At 42.3% G+C, this 8,244-nt stretch overlaps 1 pseudogene; it reads right to left on the bottom strand.

The window, feature by feature from the left end:
* Positions 1–3,240: 3,240 nt before the first annotated feature.
* Positions 3,241–7,891, bottom strand: LOC123430488 (annotated as a pseudogene).
* Positions 7,892–8,244: the final 353 nt, after the last annotated feature.

The following is an 8,244-nucleotide window of genomic DNA, read 5'->3' on the forward strand; positions in this document are numbered from 1 at the left end:
GTTCGTCAATGTGATGTAGGCATGCATTCCGTGTGTCGTCATACGTGCTTAGGGAAAAGAACTTGCATGACATCTATTGTCCATCCCTCCCGTGGCAGCGGGGTCCAAAAGGATACTATGGGATATTAAGGTTCTCCTTTTAAAAAAGAACCAGACCAACGCATTAGCACTTGGTGAACACATGAACTCCTCAAACTATGGTCATCACCGGGAGTGGTTCCGGTTATTGTCACTCCGGGGTTGCCGGGTCATAACACATAGTAGGTAACTACAACTTGCAAGATCGGATCTAAAACACACATATATTGGTGACAACATAATAATTTCATATCTGAAATCATGGCACTCGGGCTCTAGTGACAAGCATTAAGCATGGCAAAGTAGTAGCAACATCAATCTCAGAACATAGTGGATACTAGGGATTAATCCCTGTCAAAACTAACTCGATTACATGATAGATCTCATCCTACTCATCACCGCCCAGTGAGCCTACGAATAGATTACTCACGAACGATGAAGAGCTTCATGGAATTGGAGAGGGAAGAAGGTTGATGATGACGATGGCGACGATTTCCCCTCTCCGGAGCCCAAAACGGACTCCAGATCTACCCTCGAGATGAAGAATAGGTGGTGGCGGCGCCTCCGTATCGCAAACGCGATGAAATCTTCTCTTTTTTATTTTTTTCTCGGACGAAAGACAACTTATAGAGCTGGAGTTGGGGGCGGCAGGTGCCTGTGGGCCCCACAAGCCTGCCCACCGCCACCAGGGGGGTGGTGGCGGTGCAGGGGCTTGTGGCCCACTGGCCCACTCCCTGAGGTGGAACTTGGCGCAGATATTTTCTAAAACTGCTCCCCAAAAAATTTCAGGGCGTTTGGAGAACTTTGATTTCTGCACAAAAATAACACCAAGGCAACTCTGCTGAAAACAGCGTCAGTCCAGGTTAGTTCCATTCAAATCATGCAAATTATAGTCCAAAACAAGGGCAAAAGAGTTTGGAAAAGTAGATACGTTGGAGACATATCATTCAGCTGGGATCATAACTGAGCAAAACATGTATCAAACTCCCCAAAAAAATTCCAAACAAGGAGAAGTGGGATCAGGCAGCAAGATTTATAGCAGTAGTAGCTCAGGAGAGATGCCCCCACAACGATTTGAGAGAAGGATTATCAAGCCACCTCCTTGCAAGAGGCCTTCATTCATTGACTATAATGAGAAAAAGGTCTATATGTCGAAACCTGAAGCAAATAGATTGTATGCATCGGTTATCTTGCATGGGAGACTTAATGAAGAAGCATCACCAGATGCAGATACTAGGTATAACAATATGCTCATTCCATTTCCCTTGCAAGGTTTTGCACAAATGCACTTTTTCTACGCAAGTTAATGCTTTTATGCAGGCAATTCAAACTAATTTTACAAGCAATCCAAATTATATAATCACGCAATTTTTGGTTTAATTTGAAATGTTTTCTGCATTTTTTCATTTTTCATTTCACCATCCCTTCATTGCTTTTTCTTAGCTGGATGGTGGTAGGCAAATCAGGAAGGATTTTTTAGCTAAATGTCTTTGTTTCATTGCAGCGCAATGGTTATTGAATATGGTGGATACTTTGTCACCGTGAGGGAGCTCGCAAAGTCAATGAAGAAGGAAGGTTTTGTCTTGAGCCATGTAATGGAAGTTGGAATTCAATCTATAATGTTCAACTTGCCACCAGACTCAAAGAAGGTGCTGATGCCGCTCAGGTTCTCGGTAAGAAAAGTTCAATCATTAATCCATCATTAATACATGTAGTTTTGCAATTATTTTCCTTTTTTTTTCTGAATTTCTGCTCATGGTCATCCCCACGTTATTCCTGTCACAAGATTTGGCTGCAAAAAATGGAATTGACCAACAAGGAGCTCATTTCTCGTTTCAAGAAATCAAATCACTTGGACCGTGAAGATATGGTAAGTTAAATAAATTTTTTTAGGGTTGACAACTTGCCTGCACTCATGATGTTTTTTCGACTCCGCATCTATCTATACAAGTTGCTTACATGAGCACACAAAAAAAGTTTGCTAACATCCAACATGTGGCATGTTTTTTGCGCGGTAGTACTTTTGCGCATGTATAACTATTGAACTTGCTTATTTTCACTACTAACCACAGATTTCCTACTTTTCTAATAGATTATGTTCCCGGTTTTAGAGAACATTGACAAGAAAGAGCCAGTTACAGGCAATCATTATTGGATTTTCAATGTGAACATCAGGGATCAACGTTTTGAGGTTGTTGATTCTTGGAGGACGCTTAAGAACAAGAGTCTAGATGTTTGCGCTAGGAAAATTGTTGCAATTGTTCCTGTTTTGTGGGAAGAACACTATGCCAGGTCTCACATCTGTTTGGATGATTTTGGACTAATCAACATTGATGTGCCACAACAAGACAACGAGTAAGCATCCAATCACACAGACACTGCTTTTTCAGACCTTGTCAAGTAACACTAGTACATAGAGTAAACCAGCTAACTAGAAAACATAATGTAAATGCATAGGTTCGACTGTGGTATTTTTTCGCTTACAATAGCAAACAGCTGGGATGGAAGGGTTGTTCCAAAATTCACTGCCAATGATGTCCCAAACATCAGGAAACAGCCGACCAACTCATGGGTTGACAACGTGCACAACAATGCTCCATGGAAAGCCATCCTCAAGTTAGCAATGGTCAGTTTCTTTCCTTCCCTCACGTGTACTATTCTTTATGTTCTTGTTGTGAAGATTGCCAGTTTTTTTATAGATTACTACATCATGAGCATTACGGAAATGCTTTTGAATTTTTTTTCACCGCGGGATTGAATTCTTTTGGACCGGGGGGTTGCCTGTATAAGTAAATTTGACCAGGCAACTCAAATGTCATATCCAAACATCCATAACTATATTTGTGAGGCAAACTAATAATAAACACGATAAAAGAAAATTAATATCATCATTACATAAGCAGAATATTATTGCATCTTCAGCATCACAGATTTTTGCATGTAATTTTATGGACCATCAGGGTGAGTTGCGTGTATTCATTCTTTTGCTAGGCAATACAAAGCACAGCAACATGCAACTCACATTCCATCAACACGCAAAATAAACTACAATGTGAGGCACGATAGTCACAAAAACCATAAAACATAAACCCATAGTATTACCATTACACAAGCAGTTTTAGGATCTTCAAGCATATAAAACTTCGAAATTCTAGTGGGAAAAAGTAGGAAGTTGACAATGCAATTTTTTTTCAACCATCTGTTCTTTGTGTGTAGATCACACGAGTCTGGTCTTGCACTGTGCACCAGTGTGGTTAACAGATCCACAATAGCTGCACTTGTTTTACCTCTTCGGGTGCAGCTCAAGTGCTGATTCAATTCTTTTTAACTTTGCCCTACCTTTTGTAGTTGATCTTGGAGGGTCTCTAGGAATTGTAGGGTCAGGTGTGGCAGTAGTTTCCCAAAAATGTGGTTCAACCATGGAAGCACCTTGCGCGGCCGCAACAGCTGCATGTAGTGATGCTATATTGAGTGGCGGGTGTTCATGTCTAGCAGGAGGTTGCCCAATGGTAGTTGAAAATGTGCTGCCACTTTCTTCTTGCATTGTAAAAGAACCGGGATGCTGTCCATACCCACCATCAACTGTTGCTGACGCTCTAGGCGATTGTTCAAGTGCAGCACTAGTCACATACATTGTGTTTGCTGTGTTAGGGCCCTGGTTTGGTTGTACACCCCCATAGGTTGTGATGCAGGCCAGTTTGTTGGTCTAGGACCCATATGTGGTGGAACAGGGCCTCTCACTGGTGCTGCATCCCCAAATGTTTGTGGCACAGCCCCTCTTAGTCTATGCACAGTCCTTGGCCATGGCAGTGGCGCTGGAGGCCCCCTGGGCAGTGTTGCAGTCCTACTGTTTGATTGTTGCTGTCCACCTTCACTGATAGAGTTACCGGGTTGCACTGCTGCTTTTTTCCTCCCTGCTGTAGAAGTAGGTTTCCGCTGCCTACAAACAGAAGGACCTTATTTAGGTCCATCCACATCCAACACATGTCCTCTTTTTGCCCGAGTATTACTAGGTGGTGGTGTAGAACCACCAGCTGATGCTTGAGGACCACCAGTGGGCCCAGCAGGAGGTACTGCCGGCTTCTGCTTCCTTGACATATTGAGATTTCGGATCTCATGACGTGCCCCACGCATGTGCTTCTTCACAATATCTGTTGCAGCATCTGATGCACTGGCAACCCGAGCAATACTACCAAAATCCATCACCAAATTTGCATGCCTTAGTTCTTTCTTGGTTTGTGCTGGCAACTCATCGGGTTTATCCTCGACAGCGGGGGGTGCATCAGAAATTGCTATAGGTGTCCATCTTCTAAATATGTACTGCGCTGGGATTTCGTCAACACCAAGTTGGTTGAATACTTTCAAGATATGGCAGCATAGCATGCCGTCCCGCTCAATCTTGCAACACTCACATCTTTAGTCTCCAGCACCAGCTTCTACTTTGACAAAATAGCTCCTACAACCATATTTAGCAACCCACTCTTGATTTGGGTAAACCTCATACAAGTTTTCACGATGTGGTTGTACGTTGTACCTCGGAGTCAACTGAAACTCATCACGGAACTTCTCATACAAGTCCCTAGTATAGGAATCATATGCCTGCTTCTCAATGGGGTAAGACGACCACATTTCAGTCTCCAAGTGTCATGTCCTGTAATCTTTTGAACCCTCTCGGACTAGTATGTGTGTTTGGATTTTCTGATATTGCTTCACGAAGTTCAAAATTGACTTGTGTGGGTTCACATATCGCTTAAGGACAGCGTTGAACCCCTCACTGCGTTGAGTTGACTGCAATAAAGGGAAGAACCGGTGCTTGAAGTAACAGGGCACCCATGTTTCTTGGTATTTGTATAAAGTCTCGAAGTGGGAGTCCGTCATAACCTCATACTTCAACATCATCTCAGCCCATCCCACCTCAAATTCCTCTGGCATCAAGGTAAAGTCAACACAATTGTTGAAATCTTTGGACAAGCCCAAATTTTGCCCCAACAATGCTCCAAGTTTTTCTTGTGGCTTTTTCATAATGTACCATCGACAACAGCGGTGCAAACTTGTAGGGAAGATTCTTTTAATTGATTGTGCCATTGCGATGTCTTGGTCGGTTATGATGTTGGTGGGTGCTACATCATGCATTGCCTCAAGGAAGGTCTGGAATAGCCAAACAAAGCTTGACGCCAACTCTTGCCTAACAAAACCAGAACCCAACATGAATGACTGCCCATGCCTATTAATTCCAATGAATGGCGCAAAGGGCATGTTCTACATGTTAGTCATATATGTTGTGTCAAAGGAGATGCAATCATGATAAGATTCCATGTAAGCCTTCCTTGATGCACCATCGACCCAGAAAATATTTTCAACCCTGTCCTCCTCATCATACTTTATCTTGTAAAAAAATCTGGATCTTCTTTCTGCTGATCTTTAAAGTATGCAACTGTCTCTATCATATCCCCTTCTTTTGTAGCATCCTGGTTCAAGACCGTCTTGAGGTTTGTAATGTGCTTAATTGTATAAGGGACAATGAGCTCCGTCCCATAGAATTCTGACATGATGTGCATCATACGACCTACCGCCATCAAGTGACAATAGTGGTTAACCATTTTTTACACAGAAAGAGTATCAAGAACAATTTCTATTTCTTAGATGAATGCAACTCTAATGCACATTGTAGGCAAATCACAGAAGCTATACAACCAACTACGACAAAAATGTATCAGGAAATACACGATCAAACTACACACAATAGTTATATGTTTCAAGCAAGTCAGACAGGAGTTGGAAGCAAGAAACACACAATTTGTTACTTGCTACTTGCAACTACAATCTGACCAATCATAGGTAAGTCTAGATGCACGTCAATTTTTTTTACCGACAATAATCAGGCAAGTAGAAACTCGCAATCGAGCACAAACCGATAAGCGTTATGCAAGTTCAGCAACCAGAGTGTTAAACAAATCATGCATTATCATGCCCAGTTGCAAGCAAGTTCTTTCTTATTATCAAGCAAATAAGGAACATGTTTTTCAAGCAAGTCAGACAGGGAGTTGTAAGCAAGAAACAAAAAATTGTTAGGCATCTCCAGGGTGTCAAAGTTTTAACCATGTGTTAATGTTGGTGCTCGTTGTAGGGTGTTGTTTAAACCTGTAGTCAAATTGCAGTTATGAAGATGTGTAAGGAATGCCCTTTCTTCTGTTGGGATCCCTTGGTGTGATCATAGATACTTAGTCAAAGATGGCTTGTCAACCAATGGATGGTTGTGCTCGCCAACAAAGTGGATCACTTCCCATCTGCCATCAATTAGTTTCACAACCATCTTAGCTTTGCAACCAGTTTGCAATATTGTATCTCTCTTCTGCTTCTTGGTCGTCTTTTTGGTTTTACTGTCATCATCAAGAAATACAATATCCTCATCTTGATCATCATCTTTTGTTTCGTCAACAATTTCATCTAGCATAGGAATCTTTTCTGCCCCTCCGTCATCGACCTTAGGCTTTCGAAACTTGTTGCAAACAAACTGCTGCTTTATCAGCTCTCCAGTTTTTGCAGCTTTCCTTGAAGTATTCATTTTTATTGAAAAGCCAATCTGCAATGAATAAGAATTGTAGTGGTTTTTTGCGCCTTCCAAAGTGTCGAACCTCATGCCCACATGAGGCTCCTTTGGTTGTGACCAAGCTTCATCATCATTTTCATCACCGAACCCATTAGCAACAGTCCCACCAGTATTGCTCGGTGCACCTGTGCCATCAAGGGTATGTCCATCACTCTCAGAAGCTATTGCTGCAGGTATTTGTGTATTACCTGGAGCAGCCATCACTAGACTTGAGTGCCCATCTGTAAAATTCCTTCTGCAGCAGCAACACTGACTTTCTGAATCATAGGAGGATTAGGTGATTCCGCAACAAACTCTGTATTTCCAGCAGTATGTTGTGTACAGTACACAGGATCACCATTATTTTCATCGGGTTCCTCATTCAGGTCAATCATCGTCAACCTGATCATTTTTCAACATAAAAAAAGATGAAGCTAGTTAGCTCAACGACACAACCAACTATTCATCATCAAATGGATGAAGCAAGCTAGCTCAATGAAGCAAGCAAGTAGCACACTTAATACAAGCAAGCAAGCAGCACATTTAATACAAGCAAGCTGCTGCCTTCATTTTCGCAGCTCTTTAACTGAAGACAATGTACTAACTGTCTTCTCCAGCACATCACACAAGTTCAGTTCAGTGAAGCAAACACTTGATCAGTTGACTTGTCATTCCTAGCCTCAACTTTCTCCTTTCCTTTCTACAAGCAAGCAAATAAAACAGCACCCCAAGACCACCATAATCAGAGCAATAGAATAGCTTCAGTTTTTTGTACAGTAGTTCTTACAAGAATAGCTTTAGTTTTCTGCATCAGTTTTTTGCCTCATAGTGCAATTATTCTTGCTCAAAAAGTACTAGCAATTTTCCTTACTAAAATATTTGTACTACCATGTTTTCTAGCACTAATCAGGTGGTTAACAGGAGAAGCAGGGAAGCATGCAGGAAAGCAGGAGAGATGCTGCAAACCAAAGAGATGGTGGATCCAACATGTTGGATGAGAAAGAGAAGCTTGCAACCTAGAACACAACTGATTGTGGATGCATAAGGGGGGGGGGAGGTGAGAAAATCTGATGGTTTTACCTCTGTGATTCTTCACCCTTCTGTTCTAAACTGCCTTTTCTTTTCTGCTATGCAATTCCTCTGATTTCTTCTGCTTGTTTTGCTTGGTGAAGTTTCAGATCTGGGATGGGGCAACTGCCCCCTTGTTTGCTTGATGGAGAAGAAGATGGGGAGGGAGAGGCTGCGTGTAGATGTGGAGGGAGAAGAAGATGCGCAAGGAAGATGTGCTTTTGGGAGAAAAGTAGTGTAGGGACTGTACCTTTTGGGACAAAAGTTTGTGGACCAACCGTGGTTTTGCTGGGGCTTTGGTGAACCAGCTGTGGTGCGCTGGGGACCAGCCGGACCAGCCCTTTCCTTTTTTATATGTGTGGGGACAAAAACTTACCTTTTATGGAAGGATGCCAGCTAAGGCTAGCCAATAGCCGACTGCTGCCTAGATGCGTCCTTTCTTCTTTTTTTGATTTGAAACTGTGTTTGGTATGACTTGGTTGCAACAGTTCGGTTGGGCTTCAAGTTCC

Source organism: Hordeum vulgare, chromosome 2H, assembly GCF_904849725.1.
Source record: "Hordeum vulgare subsp. vulgare chromosome 2H, MorexV3_pseudomolecules_assembly, whole genome shotgun sequence".
In the NCBI taxonomy this organism is placed as follows: domain Eukaryota; kingdom Viridiplantae; phylum Streptophyta; class Magnoliopsida; order Poales; family Poaceae; genus Hordeum; species Hordeum vulgare.